Raw genomic sequence first — 22,977 nt, 5'->3', positions numbered from 1 at the left:
CTTCATCTCTCATATCAATTTTTTCACTCTCAGAGGGTTCAGTCAAATTGTCCATGCAACTCTCCAATAAGATCATATCTGAAACAAAGTTATTTACTACCGCCGTTAGGTCCCGAAGCGCCTTCCAGATGGTATTCAATGTAACCTCCACAGAAGCCAAAAACTCCAAGATGATTTCTCTTGAGGTGTTTAGGAGTGGTTCCGCTGATTCGGGTTCTGCTGTAAACGTCCTCCGTTTCAGCATATGCCTCTAACACACTCCTCCACTCCTTTGGACATGGTGGTTAAATAATTCTGGAGCGATGGAGTTGTTTTTCTAGGTCAAAGAGCATCGACGCTCCTTTGCCGGCGCTAATCAAAGGACTCGCCAACCCTTTCATCTGTGGGCAGTTCGATGCGCAGCGGTCCCGCACTTGCTGCTCAGGGGACAAAACGCTGGCCATCAGCGACTGACCGCCAGTTGTTCCCTTCCTCTCAGTTAAGGAAAATGCAATTGCAGAGAGGAAATTTACATAAAGAAGACAGAACCTCAGAGGGCAGCTGGGCCGTTGGGCATACGAACTCCAGGTCACCATCTCACACCTCTCCCAGTTTGGGACACTCTTTGATTTCTCCTCAGAGGCCTGTCTGATATGGGTAGCCCTTCAGCATAGCCCTCTGAGTCATTGAAACACGGAAGCCCCTCCACCACTACAAGGTGGTGTCCCTTTGGAGGGGTGTCTAACCCCTTTTTAAACTCTGCTAAGCTAACCACCTTCACCACGTTATACGGCAACGAATTCCTGAGTTTAATTATGCATTTGGTGAAGAAACATTTTCTCTGATTTGTTTTAAATTTGCTACACTGTAGTTTCATTGCATGCCCCCTAGTCCTAGTATTTTTGGAAAGCGTGAACAGACGCTTCACATTCACCTGTTCCACTCCACTCATTATTTTATATACCTCTATCATGTCTCCCCTCAGCTGTCTCTTTCCCAAGCTGAAAAGCCCTAGCCTCCTTAGTCTTTCTTCATAGGGAAGTCGTCCCATCCCCGCTATCATTTTAGTCGTCCTTCGCTGCACCTTTTCCAATTCTACTATATCTTTCTTGAGAAGCAGCGACCAGAATTGAACACAATACTCAAGGTGCGGTCGCACCATGTAGCGATACAATGGCATTATAATATCCTCGCATCTGTTTTACATACCTTTCCTAATAATACCCAACATTCTATTCGCTTTCCTAGCCGCAGCAGCACACTGAGCAGAAGGTTTCAGTGTATTATCAATGATGACACCCAGATCCCTTTCTTGGTCCGTAACGCCTAACGTGGAACCTTGCATGACGTAGCTATAATTTGTGTTCTTTTTTCCCACATGCATCACCTTGCACTTGCTCACATTAAATGTCATCTGCCATTTAGCCACCCAGTCTCCCAGTCTCGTAAGGTCTTTCTGTACTTTTTCACAATCCTCTTGTGAATTAACGACTTTGAATAACTCTGTGTCATCAGCAAATTTAATTACCTTGCTAGTTACTCCCATCTCTAAATCATTTATAAATATATTAATAAGCAGCGGTCCTAGCACAGACCCCTGAGGAACCCCACTAACTACCCTTCTCCATTGTGAATACTGCCCATTTAACCCCACTGTCTGTTTCCTATCCTTCAACCAGTTTTTAATCCACAATAGAACATTTCCTCCTATCCCATGACCCTCCAATTTCCTCTGTAGCCTTTCATGAGGTACCTTGTCAAACGCCTTCTGAAAATCCAGATACACAATATCAACTAGCTCCCCTTTGTCCACATGTTTGTTTACTCCTTCAAAGAATTGAAGTAAATTGGTCAGGCAAGATTTCCCCACACTAAAGCCGTGCTGACTTGGTCTCAGTAATCCATGTCCTTGGATGTGCTCTGTAATTTTATTTTTAATAATAGCCTCTACCATTTTAGTACATAAGTACATAAGTAATGCCATACTGGGAAAAGACCAAGGGTCCATCGAGCCCAGCATCTTGTCCATGACAGCGGCCAATCCAGGCCAAGGGCACCTGGCAAGCTTCCCAAACGTACAAACATTCTATACATGTTATTCCTGGGATTTGGGATTTTTCCAAGTCCGTTTAGTAGCGGTTTATGGACTTGTCCTTTAGGAAACCGTCCAACCCCTTTTTAAACTCTGCTAAGCTAACCGCCTTCACCATATTTTCCGGCAATGAATTTCAGAGTTTAATTACACGTTGGGTGAAGAAATATTTTCTCCGATTTGTTTTAAATTTACTACATTGTAGTTTAATCGCATGCCCCCTAGTCCTAGTATTTTTGGAAAGCGTGAACAGACGCTTCACATCCACCTGTTCCACTCCACTCATTATTTTATATACCTCTATCATGTCTCCCCTCAGCCGTCTCTTCTCCAAGCTGAATAGCCCTAGCCTCCTTAGTCTTTCTTCATAGGGAAGTCGTCCCATCCCCGCTATCATTTTAGTCGCCTTTCGCTGCACCTTTTCCAATTCTACTATATCTTTCTTGAGATGTGGCGACCAGAATTGAACACAATACTCAAGGTGCGGTCGCACCATGGAGCGATACAACGGTATTATAACATCCTCACACCTGTTTTCCATACCTTTCCTAACAAAACCCAACATTCTATTCGCTTTCTTAGCCGCAGCAGCACACTGAGCAGAAGGTTTCAGCATGTTATCGACGACGACACCCAGATCCCTTTCTTGGTCCGTAACTCCTAACGTGGAACCTTTCATGACGTAGCTATAATTTGGGTTCTTTTTTCCCACATGCATCACCTTGCACTTGCTCACATTAAACGTCATCTGCCATTTAGCTGCCCAGTCTCTTAAGGTCCTTCTGTAATTTTTCACAATCCTGTCGCGAGTTAACGACTTTGAATAACTTTGTGTCATCAGCAAATTTAATTACCTCGCTAGTTACTCCCATCTCTAAATCATTTATAAATATACTAGACTTTGAGCCCGTAAAAACGGGCTATTATAGGAAGGGGGGGTTGAAAGGCCCGCCCCCACCGCCGAGTTCGCACCCCCCCCACCGAGCCGTCACCACCCACCTTCCACCCGGCCGGGCCCTCGTTCCGCTATTGAAACAGCGAGGGTCCGGGAACGCAGCACTGAGCTCTGCTGAGCTGCCGACGTCGGCCTTCGTTCTTCTTCTCTGCCTGTCCCGCCCTTGTGTGATGTAACGTCGTCGAGGGCGGGACAGAGGCAGAAAAGAAGAAGGAAGGGCGATGTCGGCAGCTCAGCAGAGCTCAGTGCTGCGTTCCCGGACCCTCGCTGTTTCAATAGTGGAGCGAGGGACCGACCGGGTAGAAGGTGGGTGGCGGCGGCGGCGACTCGGGTGGGGGGAGCGTTAGACGGCGGTGTCCCTCCCTCAGCAATGTGCAGTACAGACCCTCTGTGTTCCGCCCCCCGTCATCACGTATTGACGTGGGGGCGGGGCAGAGAAGGTCTCTACTGCGCATTTGCGAGTGAGTACGGTCACTCGCCATTTATATGTTTGATTAAAAAGCAGCGGTCCTAGCATAGACCCCTGAGGAACTCCACTAACTACCCTTCTCCATTGTGAATACTGCCCATTTAACCCCACTGTTTCCTATCCTTCAACCAGTTTTTAATCCACAATAGGACATTTCCTCCTATCCCATGACCCTCCAATTTCCTCTGTAGCCTTTCATGAGATACCTTGTCAAACGCCTTTTGAAAATCCAGATACACAATATCAAACGGCTCCCCTTTGTCCACATGTTTGTTTACTCCTTCAAAGAATTGAAGTAAATTGGTCAGTAAAAAGAGCAGATCGTGTAAAAGGACAAATGTAATTTATTTCAAACAATATAGCAATACTTATATAAATATAAACAGCCCGACACAGGCCGTGTTTCGCCCAACTGGGCTGCTTCAGGGGCTATAAAAAAAACATATAAATTGTCTGTTATAATATCAAACTACACATATAGATAACATATATAATATATATATATATACACATACATGTATATGCAAATACAACAAATATATCGTCTATATCAATGTACATACATAAATCTAAAATGATAACATACCAAAACATGCTCTATATAAAACACTTGTTGTTTGGAAAATACATATATAGAAAAAATCATCTAAAATTATATTAAATATTAATAAAAAGACAAAAATAGAAAATGTCAAATAAAAAGAACAGCTACATCCTATAATTATAGTGGTTTATCTGCACATTATACATCCTATAATTATAATGGTTCATCTGCACATATAGTAACAGGCAAACATAGGTTAAGACACCCACCTATACAAGAGTCCTTTGCTACCAAATATAAGGCGTATGTGGAATGTCCTATCAATCACTACAAGATAAAAAGAGTTTCTGCAATTAAAAAATTGTTGTTATCTGCTAGTGCAATAGAAAAGGTTGAATAAAAACGTTAAAAATTTTTTTTGGGTGTTCTAGACTCACATGTATGAAGGATTGATTTGGTCTGAAAAAAACAGCTGAATCAGAGATGCCAAAAGCATACTTTGCTGACCTAATAAAAGAGAAGGTGAAAATGATAATATGTATACGTTCGTGTGTGACCAATAGCGGCATGCTATGTTCTTCTCATAAAGGAAACAATAGTGGCATCTTTTATGCTTTTAACACCATTTAATGCTTGCCATTTAAAAAGTTCTGAAACAGAAATACTAGCTTGAGATCAGTAGCGTCATTCTATATTTTCCTCATAAGGGAATCGATCGTGACATCTTTAAAAGTATTTAATGCTTGTCGTTGCAAAAGTTCTAAAACAGAAGTATTACTTACATAAAGCCGGTATTACAGTCACGTATCTCTGAGATGGCTGAAAAAAAGGCGACGGTAAACGAAGGAAGCTTTAAACAGGAAGCAAGAGGTCAAAGGTCAGATTCAGAGACATGGCGGTCCCGCAATATTTTATATTAAAGGTGGTGATATCCCAGCTTAAAAAAGTACAACTACTGACAGCCAATGAAGAGGTTAGCCATGCAAAATAATGAATATTAAAAAATGTTGAAAATAAAAAAGTTTTATAGCTGGTGACATCACGATGATCATTTCGTGTGGCTGGTATATCAAACTACTACACGGAACTAGTTTAATGAAGGGGATAGCCTAAACAGTGTATTTCCTTTTTATAAATCTCTCTTTTCTATATTCTAAAAGAAACCCAAGGAGTCAAGAGACTAAAGAATCCGAACGCAGGAGGTCAAAGGTCAAAAGCGTCACTGATATTAACAGAATGTCTGAATAAATAAATAAATAAATAAGTCACTATTAAAAAATCACCCCCTTTTTTTAAAAAGAGTGCATTAGAGCCTGTGAAATCAATTAGAGAAACGATCAAAGTGGCACTGAGAGAATATATATCGTTATCGACGGACAAAGTGAATCAAATGCAAAATCCAATTTGTAAATCGTACGTGTAATAAAAAATGAAAGTAAAATAACTGGTTGAAAAAAAGGGGGAAAGGACAAAATAATACAGTGACTAGCAGAACTAAAAATGTTGCTTATATATAAAAAAAGATTATATCGAAAATATATGGGGAAAATAAAAATGTGAATCTAAGTGCCGAATTGTGGATAAACTAGTGTATTTTGTGAATCTGGTAACCGACAGTAATATCAGTAAAGGATCAAAAAAAGAGAAATAGTGGATGTTGCACAAGTGTATTAATAAAATAAAAATAAAAATGGGGGGGGGAAGGACAAATTAGATGTATGGTAGGTGTCTTAGATGCCTCTCTCATTTATAAAAGGCAATATTGTAGTACAGCATATGATCGTAAAAAGGGATGTTTGAAACAGGACTCATAAAAAAACAGATAGGTCTGTATCAGCATTTAAACCATGTGGATAGAGGGTGTTTTGATTATAAATAAATTCTTGCTCTTTCCGTAACAGATATGTATCTGCTGAGCCACCTCTCCACTTGTTCTTATATACATAAATTGCACAGAATTTATATTCATCAAACTTATGACCTAAGGCCAGTGAGTGCTCTACTAGTGGTTTTTCTAATGATTTGTTCTTTAGAGCGCTCCTATGTTCTATAATTCTAGTATTAAGTTTCCTCTTAGTTTTGCCTATGTAGGCTAGTTTGCAAGGACATATAGCGATATATATCATTTTGCTTGTCTGACAGTTGGAAAAATGTTGCAAATTGATTTCCTTGTTAGCTGATTGTATAAATAAATTTTTAGTCTTAATATTCACATTACAAACAGAACATTTACCACACTGAAAATGGCCTTTAGGAAGATTACTTAGTGGTGTATCTATATTTGGTAATGTGGATGGAACGAGAAGATCTCTCAGATTCTTCTCCCGTTTGTATGCAACAATAAGTTTTTTTTGGTCAAATACTTCTAAATTTTCCAGTAAGTGCCAGTGTTTTTTGACTATACTAACAATGGAATAAGACATGTTAGTGAAGGGTAATGTGCATACGATCTTATCATCATTCGTTTTACGGCTTGGCCTAAGTAATGCTTCCCTTGTGAATTTTGAGGCTTTCTGAAAGCCTTCTTTAATACATTTCCGTGGATAGCCCTTTTCTATAAATCGTCTCGACATGTCTTTGGATCTGTATGCAAAAGTTCTTGAGTCTGAGCACAATCGTCTCAGTCTCAGAAATTGACTATAGGGTAAATTGGTTTTCAGACTTTTACTGTGGCAGCTTTCATAGTGTAAATATTTATTAACATCGGTGGGTTTTCGATACACATCTGTAACAAATTTATTCTGTTTGATGCTTATATTAATGTCCAAGAAAGGAATGGTTTTGTTATTATAATTCATTTGGAATTTGAGATTAGTATCTAAGGTATTTATCCAATTGTGGAAATCTTTTAAGTCACTTTCTGTTCCCTTCCAGATCATAAGGATATCATCTATGTATCTTTTCCACAGAAATACATTTGCCATATATTTATTTCCTGGCAAAAATGTCTTCTCAAAACCTGCTACATAAAGGTTTGCAATAGAGGGTGCAAACGTTGCACCCATAGCTGTTCCCTTAATCTGATGGTAAAACTTACCCTTAAATGAGAAAAAGTTTTTGGTGAGTGCTATCGTAGCCAATTCAATGATGAATTGCACTGGAAACCTGGATGATGTATTCTGTTCAAGTAATTGTTCTTTGATAATTTCAATGGATTCTTCCTGTGGAATGTTGGTATAGAGACTCTCTACATCGAGAGTCACTAAGAGCATGTCTTCACTTGGTAAAATTGTTTCAAGTGTGTTGATCATATCTGCTGAGTCTCATATGTATGATGGAATCTTATAGACCAAAGGACGTAAGAATTTATCAGTGAAAATGGACAATGGTTCTAAAAGTGAGCCACAAGCAGACACAATAGGTCTGCCTGGGGGTTTGGACAGGGATTTATGTATCTTGGGTAAAATGTATATTGTCGGTATCACAGGTTCTTTCGCTATTAGAAAATTGGCTTCTTTTTCTGTTAGATATTGTGCTTCTCTGCCTATTTTGACTAATGTGGAAATTTCTTTTTGAATATTTTCTGTAGGATTTCTTGCTAAAACTTTATAAAAGGTAGTGTCATTAAGTTGTCTATGAACCTCACAAATATAATCTTCCCTATTCATAATTACTATGGCTCCACCTTTATCTGCTGGTTTAATAACAATGCTATGATCTTTTTGTAGATCCTTAATCGCAGCATTTTCTTCTTTGGTCAAATTGTAGAACATTCTTTTTTTACCTTGTTTTTCTAACGCTGCTATCTCTTTGAGTACCACAGTTTCATAGGTTTCAATCAAATGATGGGTATTACCGGGTGGAAGCCATTTACTATTGTTTTTAACGATTGAGTGATCACTACATTCTGATGGTTTTTTAGAAAAAATTCCATTATTTTTAGTTTACGTATGAATTTGAAAAATTCCACTCTAGTCTTGAATGCGTCATATCTTGGTGTAGGTATAAATGACAAGCCTTTGCTAAGAACCTTCTTCTCAGTATCAGTCAATTATCTATTTGAGAGATTATATACCGTACTTAATACCTGGTTGTGTTTTCCTGTCCTTGTCTGTTCTGAAAAAAGCCACCCCTTCCTCTACCTCTGCCACGACCTCTACCTCGATATAATGTATATCCTTTAGGGTACTCAGAGGTAGAATTACCGGTCGTAGATTTCTTTTTCCAGAATTGACCTAAATGTTGCATTTGTTTGATGAATATAAATTCTGTGCAATTTATGTATATAAGAACAAGTGGAGAGGTGGCTCAGCAGATACATATCTGTTACGGAAAGAGCAAGAATTTATTTATAATCTAAACACCCTCTATCCACATGGTTTAAATGCTGATACAGACCTATCTGTTTTTTTATGAGTCCTGTTTCAAACATCCCTTTTTACGATCATACGCTGTACTACAATATTGCCTTTTATAAATGAGAGAGGCATCTAAGACACCTACCATACATCTAATTTGTCCTTCCCCCCCTATTTTTATTTTTCTTTTATTAATACACTTGTGCAACATCCACTATTTCTCTTTTTTTGATCCTTTACTGATATTACTGTCGGTTACCAGATTCATAAAATACACTTGTTTATCCACAATTCGGCACTTAGATTCACATTTTTATTTTCCCATATATTTTCGATATAATCTTTTTTTATATATAAGCAACATTTTTAGTTCTGCTAATCACTGTATTATTTTGTCCTTCCCCCTTTTTTTCAACCAGTTATTTTACTTTCATTTTTTATTACACGTACGATTTACAAATTGGATTTTGCATTTGATTCACTTTGTCCATCGATAACGATATATATATTCTCTCAGTGCCACTTTGATCGTTTCTCTAATCGATTTCACAGGCTCTAATGCACTCTTTAAAAAAAAAAGGGGGTGATTTTTTAATAGTGACTTGTTTATTTATTTATTTATTTATTCAGACATTCTGTTAATATCAGTGACGCTTTTGACCTCCTGCGTTCGGATTCTTTAGTCTCTTGACTCCTTGGGTTTCTTTTAGAATATAGAAAAGAGAGATTTATAAAAAGGAAATACACTGTTTAGGCTATCCCCTTCATTAAACTAGTTCCGTGTAGTAGTTTGATATACCAGCCACACGAAATGATCATCGTGACGTCACCAGCTATAAAATTTTTTTATTTTCAACATTCATTATTTTGCATGGCTAACTTCTTCATTGGCTGTCAGTAGTTGTACTTTTTTAAGCTGGGATATCACCGCCTTTAATATAAAATATTGCGGGACCGCCACGTCTCTGAATCTGACCTTTGACCTCTTGCTTCCTGTTTAAAGCTTCCTTCGTTTACCGTCGCCTTTTTTTCAGCCATCTCAGAGATACGTGACTGTAATACCGGCTTTATGTACAGTGGTGGAAATAAGTATTTGATCCCTTGCTGATTTTGTAAGTTTGCCCACTGACAAAGACATGAGCAGCCCATAATTGAAGGGTAGGTTATTGGTAACAGTGAGAGATAGCACATCACAAATTAAATCCGGAAAATCACATTGTGGAAAGTATATGAATTTATTTGCATTCTGCAGAGGGAAATAAGTATTTAATCCCTCTGGCAAACAAGACCTAATACTTGGTGGCAAAACCCTTGTTGGCAAGCACACGGTCAGACGTCTTCTGTAGTTGATGATGAGGTTTGCACACATGTCAGGAGGAATTTTGGTCCACTCCTCTTTGCAGATCATCTCTAAATCATTAAGAGTTCTGGGCTGTCGTTTGGCAACTCGCAGCTTCAGCTCCCTCCATAAGTTTTTAATGGGATTAAGGTCTGGTGACTGGCTAGGCCACTCCATGACCCTAATGTGCTTCTTCCTGAGCCACTCCTTTGTTGCCTTGGCTGTATGTTTTGGGTCATTGTCGTGCTGGAAGACCCAGCCATGACCCATTTTTAAGGCCCTGGCGGAGGGAAGGAGGTTGTCACTCAGAATTGTACGGTACATGGCCCCATCCATTCTCCCATTGATGCGGTGAAGTAGTCCTGTGCCCTTAGCAGAGAAACACCCCCAAAACATAACATTTCCACCTCCATGCTTGACAGTGGGGACGGTGTTCTTTGGGTCATAGGCAGCATTTCTCTTCCTCCAAACACGGCGAGTTGAGTTCATGCCAAAGAGCTCAATTTTTGTCTCATCTGACCACAGCACCTTCTCCCAATCACTCTCGGCATCATCCAGGTGTTCACTGGCAAACTTCAGACGGGCCGTCACATGTGCCTTCCGGAGCAGGGGGACCTTGCGGGCACTGCAGGATTGCAATCCGTTATGTCGTAATGTGTTACCAATGGTTTTCGTGGTGACAGTGGTCCCAGCTGCCTTGAGATCATTGACAAGTTCCCCCCTTGTAGTTGTAGGCTGATTTCTAACCTTCCTCATGATCAAGGATACCCCACGAGGTGAGATTTTGCGTGGAGCCCCAGATCTTTGTCGATTGACAGTCATTTTGTACTTCTTCCATTTTCTTACTATGGCACCAACAGTTGTCTCCTTCTCGCCCAGCGTCTTACTGATGGTTTTGTAGCCCATTCCAGCCTTGTGCAGGTGTATGATCTTGTCCCTGACATCCTTAGACAGCTCCTTGCTCTTGGCCATTTTGTAGAGGTTAGAGTCTGACTGATTCACTGAGTCTGTGGACAGGTGTCTTTCATACAGGTGACCATTGCCGACAGCTGTCTGTCATGCAGGTAACGAGTTGATTTGGAGCATCTACCTGGTCTGTAGGGGCCAGATCTCTTACTGGTTGGTGGGGGATCAAATACTTATTTCCCTCTGCAGAATGCAAATAAATTCATATACTTTCCACAATGTGATTTTCCGGATTTAATTTGTGATGTGCTATCTCTCACTGTTACCAATAACCTACCCTTCAATTATGGGCTGCTCATGTCTTTGTCAGTGGGCAAACTTACAAAATCAGCAAGGGATCAAATACTTATTTCCACCACTGTAAGTAATACTTCTGTTTTAGAACTTTTGCAACGACAAGCATTAAATACTTTTAAAGATGTCACGATCGATTCCCTTATGAGGAAAATATAGAATGACGCTACTGATCTCACGCTAGTATTTCTGTTTCAGAACTTTTTAAATGGCAAGCATTAAATGGTGTTAAAAGTATAAAAGATGCCACTATTGTTTCCTTTATGAGAAGAACATAGCATGCCGCTATTGGTCACACACGAACGTATACATATTATCATTTTCACCTTCTCTTTTATTAGGTCAGCAAAGTATGCTTTTGGCATCTCTGATTCAGCTGTTTTTTTCAGACCAAATCAATCCTTCATACATGTGAGTCTAGAACACCAAAAAAATTTTTTTAAAGTTTTTATTCAACCTTTTCTATTGCACTAGCAGATAACAACAATTTTTTAATTGCAGAAACTCTTTTTATCTTGTAGTGATTGATAGGACATTCCACATACGCCTTATATTTGGTAGCAAAGGACTCTTGTATAGGTGGGTGTCTTAACCTATGTTTGCCTGTTACTATATGTGCAGATGAACCATTATAATTATAGGATGTAAAATGTGCAGATAAACCACTATAATTATAGGATGTAGCTGTTCTTTTTATTTGACATTTTCTATTTTTGTCTTTTTATTAATATTTAATATAATTTTAGATGATTTTTTCTATATATGTATTTTCCAAACAACAAGTGTTTTATATAGAGCATGTTTTGGTATGTATCATTTTAGATTTATGTATGTACATTGATATAGACGATATATTTGTTGTATTTGCATATACATGTATGTGTATATATATATATATTATATATGTTATCTATATGTGTAGTTTGATATTATAACAGACAATTTATATGTTTTTTTTTATAGCCCCTGAAGCAGCCCAGTTGGGCGAAACATGGCCTGTGTCGGGCTGTTTATATTTATATAAGTATTGCTATATTGTTTGAAATAAATTACATTTGTCCTCTTACACGATCTGCTCTTTTTACTTTCCACCTTGGAGTTTGCAGACCATCTGCCTTTGTGCTTTCTTGGACCCTCAGTAAATTGGTCAGGCAAGATTTCCCCACACAAAAGCCGTGCTGACTCAGTCTCAGTAATCCATGTCCTCAGATGTGCTCTGTAATTTTGTTTTTAATAATAGCCTCTACCATTTTCCCCGGCACCGACGTCAGACTCACCGGTCTATAATTTCCCGGATCTCCCCTGGAGCCTTTTTTAAAAATGGGCGTTACATTGGCCACCCTCCAATCTTCCGGTACCACGCTCGATTTTAAAGATAAGTTGCATATCACTAGCAGTAGCTCCGCAAGCTCATTTTTCAGTTCTATCAGTACTCTAGGATGAATACCATCCAGTCCAGGAGATTTGCTACTCTTCAGTTTGCCAAACTGCCCCATTACATCCTCCAGGTTTACCGTGAAGTCAGTAAGTTTCTCCGACTCGTCCGCTTGAAATACCATTTCCGACACCGGTATCCCACCTAAATCTTCCTCGGTGAAGACCGAAGCAAAGAATTCATTCAGTCTCTCCGCTACGTCTTTGTCTTCCTTGATCGCCCCTTTTACCCCTCGGTCATCCAGCGGCCCAACTGATTCTTTTGCCGGCTTCCTGCTTTTAATATACCTGCTTTTATTTTCCCCGGCACTAATGTCAGACTCACCGGTCTATAATTTCCCGGATCTCCCCTGGAACCTTTTTAAAAAATCGGCGTTACATTGGCCACCCTCCAATCTTCTGGTACCATGCTTGATTTTAAGGATAAATTGCATATCACTAACAGTAACTCCGCAAGCTCATTTTTCAGCTCTATCAGTACTCTAGGATGAATACCATCTGGTCCAGGAGATTTGCTACTCTTCAGTTTGCTGAACTTCCGCATTACATCCTCCAGGTTTACCGTGAAGTCAGTAAGTTTCTCCAACTTGTCCACTTGAAATACCATTTCCGACACCGGTATTCCACCCAAATCATCCTCGGTGAAGACCGAAGCAAAGAATTCATTCAATCTCTCCGCTAGGTCTTTGTCTTCCTTGATCGCCCCTTTTACCCCTTGGTCATCCAGTGGCCCAACTGATTCTTTTGCCGGCTTCCTGCTTTTAATACACCAAAATAAATTTTTACTATGTTTTTTTGCCTCTAATGCTATCTTTTTTTCGTAATCCCTCTTGGCCTTCTTTATCTGTGCCTTGCATTTGCTTTGACACTCCTTGTGCAGCTTCTTGTTATTTTCAGACGGTTCCTTCTTCCATTTTCTGGAGGTGTTTCTTTTAGCCCTAATAGCTTCCTTCACCTCACTTTTCAACCACGCCAGCTGTCTTTTGGACTTCCGTCTTTCTTTTCTAATTGGCGGAATATGTTTGGCCTGGGCCTCCAGGATGGTATTTTTGAACAGCGTCCATGCCTGTTGTACAGTTTTTACCTTCTCAGTTGCCCCCTTACGTTTTTTTTAACCGTTCTTCTCATTTTATCATAGTCTCCTTTTTTAAAGTTAGACACTAACATATTTGACTTCCTATGTATAGTTACTTTTATGTGTTCTTTTATCCATCCTGGAAAATGGTTGAGGCACAAATCTTCATAGATCAACCCACATTCACCTAACATTTATATCAGAATTCCTACTACTTCTTTTAAGGTTTTTCTTAAAAGTTCATATCTAACACTTATCTTTCTCAACGGCACCACTTTATCCACAGAAGAACCTCCTCCAACATGGCCAAGTTTCATTTTCTTCCTCAGGGAAGAGGTTCCCTGAAAAAATAAAGTAAAGATTATAAAATTTAACCTGTTTCTTATGCTGCCATTTATTTTTTTTTTAAAACAGAATGATTATAACTTTCCCCTTTTATAACTGAATACTCACAGCTGTAGAACACACAAGCTCCTGCATAAGTTTGAACAAAATGGCCACGGTTTGTCGGCACTAAGCAATCAATTTAATCAGTAGCAATTTTCTCTTGACTGACAGTTTTCTTTATAATTGGCCCTGATCTAGTAGGGTTCTAATAACCAGAAAATCCCCTCTGTGGGTCCAAAGGCTCCAGCGAATCGTTTTTCTTCCCCTGGACCATCTGTGGGATGTGGCAAACCCCTGTTTGCGCAAATAGAGGCTGCCTCATCTAAATGCTCAGTAATGGTGTTAATATTCTATGAGGAGTGGAGTTAAGGACTTGAGATAGCAGATTCTAATTCCTTTAATCAATCTTCCATCAAGAAATGCCATAAACACAGCTCGGTCCTATCTCCAACTACATTACCCATCTTGCACCCTATCCTGCTTATAATCGAACGAGAAAAACGCCCAAGTTCCGACCTAAATCGGGAGATGGACGTTTATCTCACAAAAACGAATAAAGCAGTATAATCGAAAGCCGAACTTGGACGTTTTCAACTGCACTCCGTCGCGGATGCGGACAAAGTTGACGGGGGCGTGTCGGAGGCGTGGTGAAGGTGGAACTGGGGCGTGGTTATCACCCGAACAGAGATGGGCGCCTTTCGCCGATAATGGAAAATAAGTATGAGTTTGTAGCTAGAATTTAGGGCACTTTTCCTGGACCCTGTTTTTTCACGAATAAGGCCCCAAAAAGTGCCCTAAATGACCAGATTACCACCAGAGGGAGTCGGGGATGACCTCCCCTGACTCCCCCAGTGGTCACTAACCCCCTCCCACCACAAAAAAATGATGTTTCACAACTTTTATTTTCACCCTCAAATGTCATACCCTCCTCCCAGGCAGCAGTATGCAGGTCCCTGGAGCAGTTGTTAGGGGGTGCAGTGGACGTCAGGCAGGTGGACCCAGGCCCATCCCCCCCTACCTGTTACAATTGTGCTGCTTAATGCTTAGTCGTCCAACCCCCCCAAACCCACTGTACCCACATGTAGGTGCCCCCCTTCACCCCTTAGGGCTATAGTAATGGTGTAGACTTGTGGGCAGTGGGTTTTGAGGGGGATTTGGGGGGCTCAACACACAAGGGAAGGGTGCTATGCACCTGGGAGCTGTTTTACCTTTTTTTTTGTTTTTGTAAAAGTGCCCCCTAGGGTGCCCGGTTGGTGTCCTGGCATGTGAGGGGGACCAGTGCACTACGAATCCTGGCCCCTCCCACGAACAAATGCCTTGGATTTATTCATTTTTGAGCTGGGCGCTTTCATTTTCCATTATCGCTGAAAAACAAAAACGCCCAGCTCACACATTGTCGAATAAAACATGGGCGTCTATTTTTTTGCGAAAATACGGTTCGGTCCGCCTCTTCACGGACCCGATCTCGGAGATAAACGCCCATGGAGATAGACGTTTTCGTTCGATTATGCCCCTCCATGTATGCTGCATTGCAGTAGTCTACTTGCAATAGTATCGTTGACTGAATCAGTATCTGGAAAGATTGTCTATGGAAATAGTCTCTTATTCTTCTAAGTTTTCATAGTGTTCTGAAGCATTTTGATGTTACTGCTGATATTTGATTGTCCAATGTTAGATGTTTGTCAAGAATGATTCCTAGTATTTTAAGTTGTGTTTCGTTGTTGTATGTTTGTTGGTTGATTGTGTGGGCTAGATAATACTAGGAATTTGGTTTTGTTTCTGTTCAGTTTGAGTTTGAAAGTTAATGCCCATTCTTCCATGAGGTCCAATCCTTTTTTGTATGTTTGTGATATTGTTTTGGAAAGGTATGAAGATGGTGACGTCTGCATATATAAATGGGTTGAAACCATTAATTCCAGTTTTTTTCTGAGTGGCACCATCATTACATTGAACAGTATTGGTGATATTGGCGATCCCTATGGAACTCCACACTCGGAGATCCACAAGGCTGAAGTTTGGTTGCACATCTTTATAACGTAGGATCTGGTCTTTAGGAAGCAATTGAACCATGTTGCCACTACACCACTGATTCCTATGTTGTCGAGCAGCGTCATTAGTGTGATGTGGTCTACTAGGTCGAATGCACTTGACATGTCGAATTATAGTAGTAGTACGTTTTGTCCTTGGCATATTATGCTTCTGAATTTCATTATCAGGGTGGTTATGACCATCTCAGTGCTGTGTTGTGGTCTGAAACCTGATTGGGATTAATGACAAATTGAGAATTTTGTCAAGTATCTGTTAGTTGCTGTGTTACTAGACATTCTATCATTTTGGTCAGTAGTGGTATTGAGGTTACTGGTCTATAATTTGTGAAATCACTGATCTTGCAGGTAGTGTTTTTGGGTATAGGTGTGAGTACTATGTCGCCTATGTCTGTTGGAAATTGACCTCTTTCAAACATGTATGTGATGTGTTTGGTGAGGTACTCGACGAACCAGTCTGGGGTTTTTTCATCATGTAGTTGAGGAATTTGTTAAGTAGGCATTATGCATGCACGTATTTTGTCAATAGTGTCTTTCTGTGTCTAGTTGGGGTGGTTTGAAAGTGGTCCATATTCTGTCTGCTGCGGTGTAGTTGTCATGTGTTTCTCAGTCCTGCAGGTAGTCTGTGATGTTTATTTGTGATTTTGCAAGGTTTGATCTTGTGTTTTGTTTTTGAAGTATTGTGCAAGCTCATCTGCAGTTGGTGGTGTTTCAGTTGTTGCCAATATGATCTGGGTTTTCAGTAGTTTGTTCATGAGTTCGCATATTTTTTTTCGTATTGATCTGGTCGAGGTTCGTATACTGTAGTGTTCTGCTTTCACTTTCTTTACGCTGTTTGTGTATTTTCTTATTGCTTTTCTCCATATGGTTTTGCTTGTGTCTGTTTTGTTTTTGGTCTTTGCTCTTTTGAGTTTCCTACAGAGTTTCTTCAAGTGTAATAGTTTGTCATTAAACCAGGGACGTGGTTCTTTTGTGATTTTTGTTTTGAGTGGTGCTATTTTGTTTAGTGTGTTTTCACTTGTTTTGTCACAGTTTCTCATGAAGTGTTTATCCCTGGGTGGTATGCCATTGAGTTCATTTATTGCTGTTCAGAATGTGTGGTTGTCTACTTCTCCTCTGGTTGTGAATGTGTGTGGGGTTCTTGGCTCTCTTTTCTTGCCACTTTCTTTCCATTGTGGTGTGAAAGTGAGATTGCTGTGGTCTGACCATGGTACTTCTTCCCATGTGTGGTTTGTTAATATGTGGTTGCTACTCATTGAGAATCTGTGGGCTAGTATGTCTAATTGGTGTCCTTTTCTGTGTGATGAGATTCCTTGTGCTGTTGTGAAGTTCCATTGGCTTATGAAGTTCATTAGTGTTCTGGTGTTTGTATTGTTTTGTTTTTCTAGGTGCAGGTTTATGTCCCCTATTCAGGGCCGTGCCTAGGGTCTCTGGTGCCCCCCTGCAGACTATCGGTTGGCGGCTCCCCCCCCCCCCCAGCAGAGCAGGAACAGAAGGGAGCAGGCAAGTAAGCCGGACCTCAGGAAAATATAGCACTGTATGTATCCCTCATTAATAAGTCTCTGACTCTAAAGTTTAGCAATTTCATTAAAGCAAAATGTATTTTCACATATCACATCCTATCCAAGGAGAATGTTTTATATATGTCACCCGTCTGTGGTAAAACTTCACACAGTATCAAAATACCTCTAATATGTAGTCATGCCAGCCGAGGAAACTAACTGTGCTCAGCTCACAAGAGACAGAGTGAACATAAAATAAAACTTCATCCTTAAAAGATAATATCGGATGAATGCATGAAGGTGAATATGAATTCCTGTGAATGGAATCAGTTTGATTTACAATAAATCCAGATACTACTCCCTCATATATATAACAAAAAATTATTTAAGTGGAATGGAATTATTTGACTGTACTGGTAAACAGAAAGAAATACTGTATTGCATTCTAATCTCCTTTGCACCAAAGGATATAATTCAGATCAAACATTTATCTCTGATCAACTATCTCAGATCAAATATTTATTTCAGATCAAATATTAAGGTTTCCTTGCTTACAGTCACTTAAATCTACCTAGCCTTTATATAGCTTATAGGATTTAAACACTCTTAAACTGAAATTCACCCTTTTCTATTCTTCATAAACTTCTCCTGAAATATTCAGATCCTTTTCTCACTAGAGAAACTTTAATCGCCACCAATCTCTTTTCACTTATATTTTCTCATTTACCACAATCAGGCACTCTTTTATAACTTCAGTCAACAAACACAGGAAGTCACAGCTGGATGTCTCTCGTGGCAAAGGAGAGCTCTCACTCTGTTCTCTTCCCGGGCAGATTTCTTAACAGAATCTGATCATCCAATCAGAGAGCTCTATTTGAATGCAGATTAACATACAGACACTCATGGGAATGTTTAGTGAAAAACACCGGACTAATTTGCATATGATTTAAACAAATCTGAGCATATGACAACCAAGTACAGACTCCCAAGCACCTGAATTCTGCAATTAGATTTAAGGCAAATACTTTTAAAACTTATTTTAGCACTTTTAAAATTTCAGGTTCTCTTTAATTTAAATGCTGTTTCAAGCTCTGAAACTCACCCTGACTGAGGAGCTAGCCCCAAACCGAAGCATAAATAGCAATCTGGTTGTATTCTCACATAACTTGAAGAGCGTGCCTGCCTAAATTAATACTGCTCCTTTGAATGAAAAGGGGAGGGCAGCGGAGATAGGAGAATCACAAGTTCAGGTGAAAGATTTTACAAGTGAGCAGACGGACGGCAGGGCAGTGGCGCCCCTCGAAGGCAGGAGATAGGAGAATCACAAGTTCAGGTGAAGATTTGCAAGTGAGCAGACGGACGGCAGGGCAGTGGCGCCCCTCGAAGGCAAGCGCCCCCCTGCAGGCGCTTACCTCGCTTACCCGCATCAGCACGGCCCTGCCCCTATTAATAGGACTTTGGGTGATTGGTGCAGATGTTTGATATGAAGTCCATGAAATCATCTTGGCCATTTGTCCAGCTTCCTGGAGAGTGGTAGAATAATGTGATGCATAGTTGGTCAGTTAGTGTTTTGTTTGTGATTTTGAATGCCAGGATTTCAATTGTTCAGGATGTGTGTTTAGTGACAGGTTCTGCTGTGAAGGAGGATTTGTATATTATTGCACTGCCTCCTTCCCTCCTTTTTGTTCTGTTGATAAGTATTATTTTGCATCGTGGTGGGCATAGGTCTAGTAGTGCAGGGTCATCTTCGAGATGCAGCCATGTTTCAGTTATGAGCAGTAATCCGAGTTTTTATTTATTTATTGAGAACATTTATATTCCACATATTCCCACTAAGGCAGGCTCTATGTGGCTTACAGTGTTTTAATAAAAGAACATCATAACAATTGTAGTACAACACAAAGTAAAGGTTCATAAAGGAGGAAGGACAACAGGAGAATGAAATAGGGATACCAGGAGGTTAAGCAGGCGGAGGAGTATGATCTATCACAAAGATAAGCCTTGGGGGATTTTTTAAACAGATTGTGATCGGAAGTCTCTTTTAGCGTTGACGGCAGAGCGTTCCAGTAGCGGGGACAAAGAGAGCAGAAAGAGGAGGTGAATAGTAGCTTGTATCTTAGGTTCCTGCAGTTGGGATAGCTATTGTTTCTATCTCTTAGTAGTGTTGTCTTATTTACTGCCGATCTCGCAATTATGCAACCTATTTGTATCGGGACATACGTGTCGTGTTTAATATTGTTTTTTTAACAGTTTGTAGTTACCTGTGTGGTCTGCCTATTTTGCTCTTGTTGTTTTGTTGGGTGTTGGTCATGTTTGGTTTCATGTTGCTGGTTCATATATTCAGTCATGATATTCACTCATGTTATGAAATGGTTATATTCCAGAGAAGTATGCACATGGTGACAGACAAACCACCCATAACAGACAGGATATTGTCAGATAACATCCTCCCACCCTACTGCAATAAATGCAAGGGCCTTTGTGATGACAGAACTGTGATTGTGAAAGGTTATGTTATTTACTTTTACTTTATTTATAAAACACTTTGTTGTTTATCTATAAATACATTATTAAACATAAGATAAAAAAATATCCCATACTTAGGTTATGTTAGGGTCTTACCTGCTATCTACAAGAAATGTGCAAATAAGCCCCAGGAAAATGCTTCTTACCTGTTGAGTTTTCTTTGAATGTTCCATCAGATGGTGCTGCAAAGTGAGGTTGGCCCGTCCTCCTACCATTCAGATAGGGTCTACTTCCTTAGCAATCACCTTCTTTGCCTGCACCACCACTTTTCTCCTCATAGCATTTGAATATATGTATATGTGATGCCATTCTACATATATCCAAACACAATATTTGAGTGCTGGTGGTGCTACTAGCCAGCATTATCAGTAGATACTAAAAGTTATACAGATGCCGTGTTGAGCACTGTGTGCTCTACATATATGTAAAAACCACAGGGAGCTGTATATACGCTCTGAAGGAACCCATCAGAGAGAACTATAAAATTACACAGATTTATAGTCCAAAAAGGCACAATTTCATATCTTAAAGGCATAAGCACTGACTACTCTATACAATCAAGCAACCTGCCCCCGTGTACATGGGGGCAAACACTCCCAGTCTGGTATCAGTAGATACCACTATTTAATTTCTCAAAGCTATAAACATTGTTTTGTTTTGTTTTTATTTAACATTTTATTACAAGTTAAACACTTGTGAAAGAAAACACAGCTTAAGATAAAGAAAGAGAAAATGATATTTGACATATACAAGGAAAAAAGATCAGCTTCCTTAGACCACTAATGTTGAGGGGACGCAGCAGGATTAAAAGGAGTCATTTAGGTATAGTCTAAACAATTCAACAAAAGGCTTACATGTGATTACCCTCCCCAATATTATCAATCTTTAACCCAACAAAATTACAACTTTTTCAAATCCAAAAATGCCCTTAACTGTTCAGGTGAATAAAATATGTACTTTACATCCAAATATCTTATCAAACATTTACACGGATAGGCTAAGAAGAAAGTGCCCCCCAAGTCCAGAACCTCCTTTTTCATAATCAAAAAATTTTTCCTCCTCTCTTGAGTGGACTTTGTGACATCTGGATATATCTAGATCCTATTTCCTCCAAAAGGAATTTTTGATTGTTTAAAGTATAGTCTTAAAATTGTATTGAGGTCCTGTTCAAAAACAAATATCACCAAAAGAGTAGCTCTCTCTAAACAATTTTCTAGCGATTGTTCTAAAATGTCTGAGATATTATTCACATCAATATTCAAGTCCGGACCTCCTCCATTACCTCCCGCAATCACTGGGCTTTTAGGCAAATAGTAAATCTTGGATATAGGGGGAAATGCTTCTTGGGGAATTTTCAAGTTTTCCAGAAGATACCTTTTAAACATATCAATCGGTGAGATCCCAGGAACTTTAGGAAAATTTAATATTCGAAGGTTCAGACGTCTATTATAGTTCTCTATTTGTTTAATTTTTTTATGAAGAGCCAACTTATCTTTAGTAATTATATGATTAAAGTCTTGTATTTGCTTTACCTCAAGTTGTATTTGTTTAACTTGGGAAGACAAATCTTCTTTTACCACATCCACTTTCTTAACTAATTCCTCGAATTTTTGGTGCAAAGTAGATATCTCACCTGAAGATTTTGAAGAGTTGAGTTCATACCAGTGAGCATTTTCCAAATTTGTCCAAGATCTACCTCCTTTGATGTTTCGGGGGGCCTCAGGTAAACCATGGGCCTCTCCTTCCAGACACTGTTCCTGCAGCGATGAACCACCAACAGAAAACGCCGACGCAGCACTTCCGCAGCATACTCGTTTTCTTTCAGCGCGGCAGTGGAAGCTGGACAAGGAGGATTGTTGGAGGCTGAGGGAGGCGATAGCGATGCCTCTAAACCCAGCGGAGATACCGCTCCTTCGGCTTGTTCCGCAGCGGGAATGCTCAGACCTGGAAGGGAGGTACCGGTAAGGAAGCGTTCGAGCCTCTGTTGAACAGGGGAAGATGTTGAGGTAGGTTGGGGAACCGTCCTCACATTCCCTTTCCTCTTAGAATGGGGCATATTGGAAACGCGGTAATTGTGAATATTCAGCACGGAGCTTGACAGCGTTCTCTCTACCGGAGTTCACAGCGCCATATTGCCACGCCCCTCCAGACCAAAGCTATAAACATTGTAAGCATGCAAAAAATCCATTTATATCTTGATCTTAAAGCTTGGCAACTTCTTGCTTGTCTCCGATTCACTGTTGCTCTGGTGACTTTTCTTGCAGTCTCGCAGGAGCTGAAATGAAAGACAGATAACACAAACAACAAACAACATAAAAGAGAGAAAAAAGTATTTGAGTCTCTGGCATGGACAATCATCCATGAGTCCTCATCTCTTCATGGTATGGAATCACTGGCTCAGTGATGGCTCTGTTGAAGAATTTTGCTATATTCCATAGGAGTCCTTGTTGTCGAAGTTCCCAGGTGATGCCAGGTTGATGATCTGTAGTTCTGTATCTCTACTGGCACATTGGTGATAGTTTTATGTAGCTCTCAAGAAGGCACTGCAGCTGTAGCTTTTCAGAAGCATCAGAGAAGATGCAGATTTCTTTTACGACAGGCAATACTGAGTGCTGCAGGGATTAAGTGCCAGGGATCTACAGTTGTTCAAGGATGTTTAGATAATCTTTCCACTCTCCCAGTCTGGTTGCATTTCTGGTGATAGTGGGACATCCAACTCATCAGGACTTTGGGGACAGTTCTCCTAATAAGGATATCCCTTGGATGATGACTGAAGCCACAAACCCCAGTGGCTCATACAGACTATTACTGTGGACAAGACACCCCTGCAGGTATAGTGTTTTCTCTTGGGTAGAGACTTGAAAAGGTAAAGATGTCTCCTTTTAGGTCCCAATGTAACCCAAGGATTCTCTGAATTGGAGGGGTGTCTAGGTCTTAGGATCTAGATCCTTTAAATCTTTGACATAATCCCTGCAAGAAATGCTCTCTTTATCTCTGGACTGTTGAAACAATTTTATGATATCTCAGACTGGCGTCTGCCAGCCATTACTTGTGCTCTCTTTAGCAAATCAT

Source organism: Microcaecilia unicolor, chromosome 7 (genome assembly GCF_901765095.1).
Source record: "Microcaecilia unicolor chromosome 7, aMicUni1.1, whole genome shotgun sequence".
In the NCBI taxonomy this organism is placed as follows: Eukaryota; Metazoa; Chordata; class Amphibia; order Gymnophiona; family Siphonopidae; genus Microcaecilia; species Microcaecilia unicolor.
Note: the sequence above shows the minus strand (reverse complement) of the source record.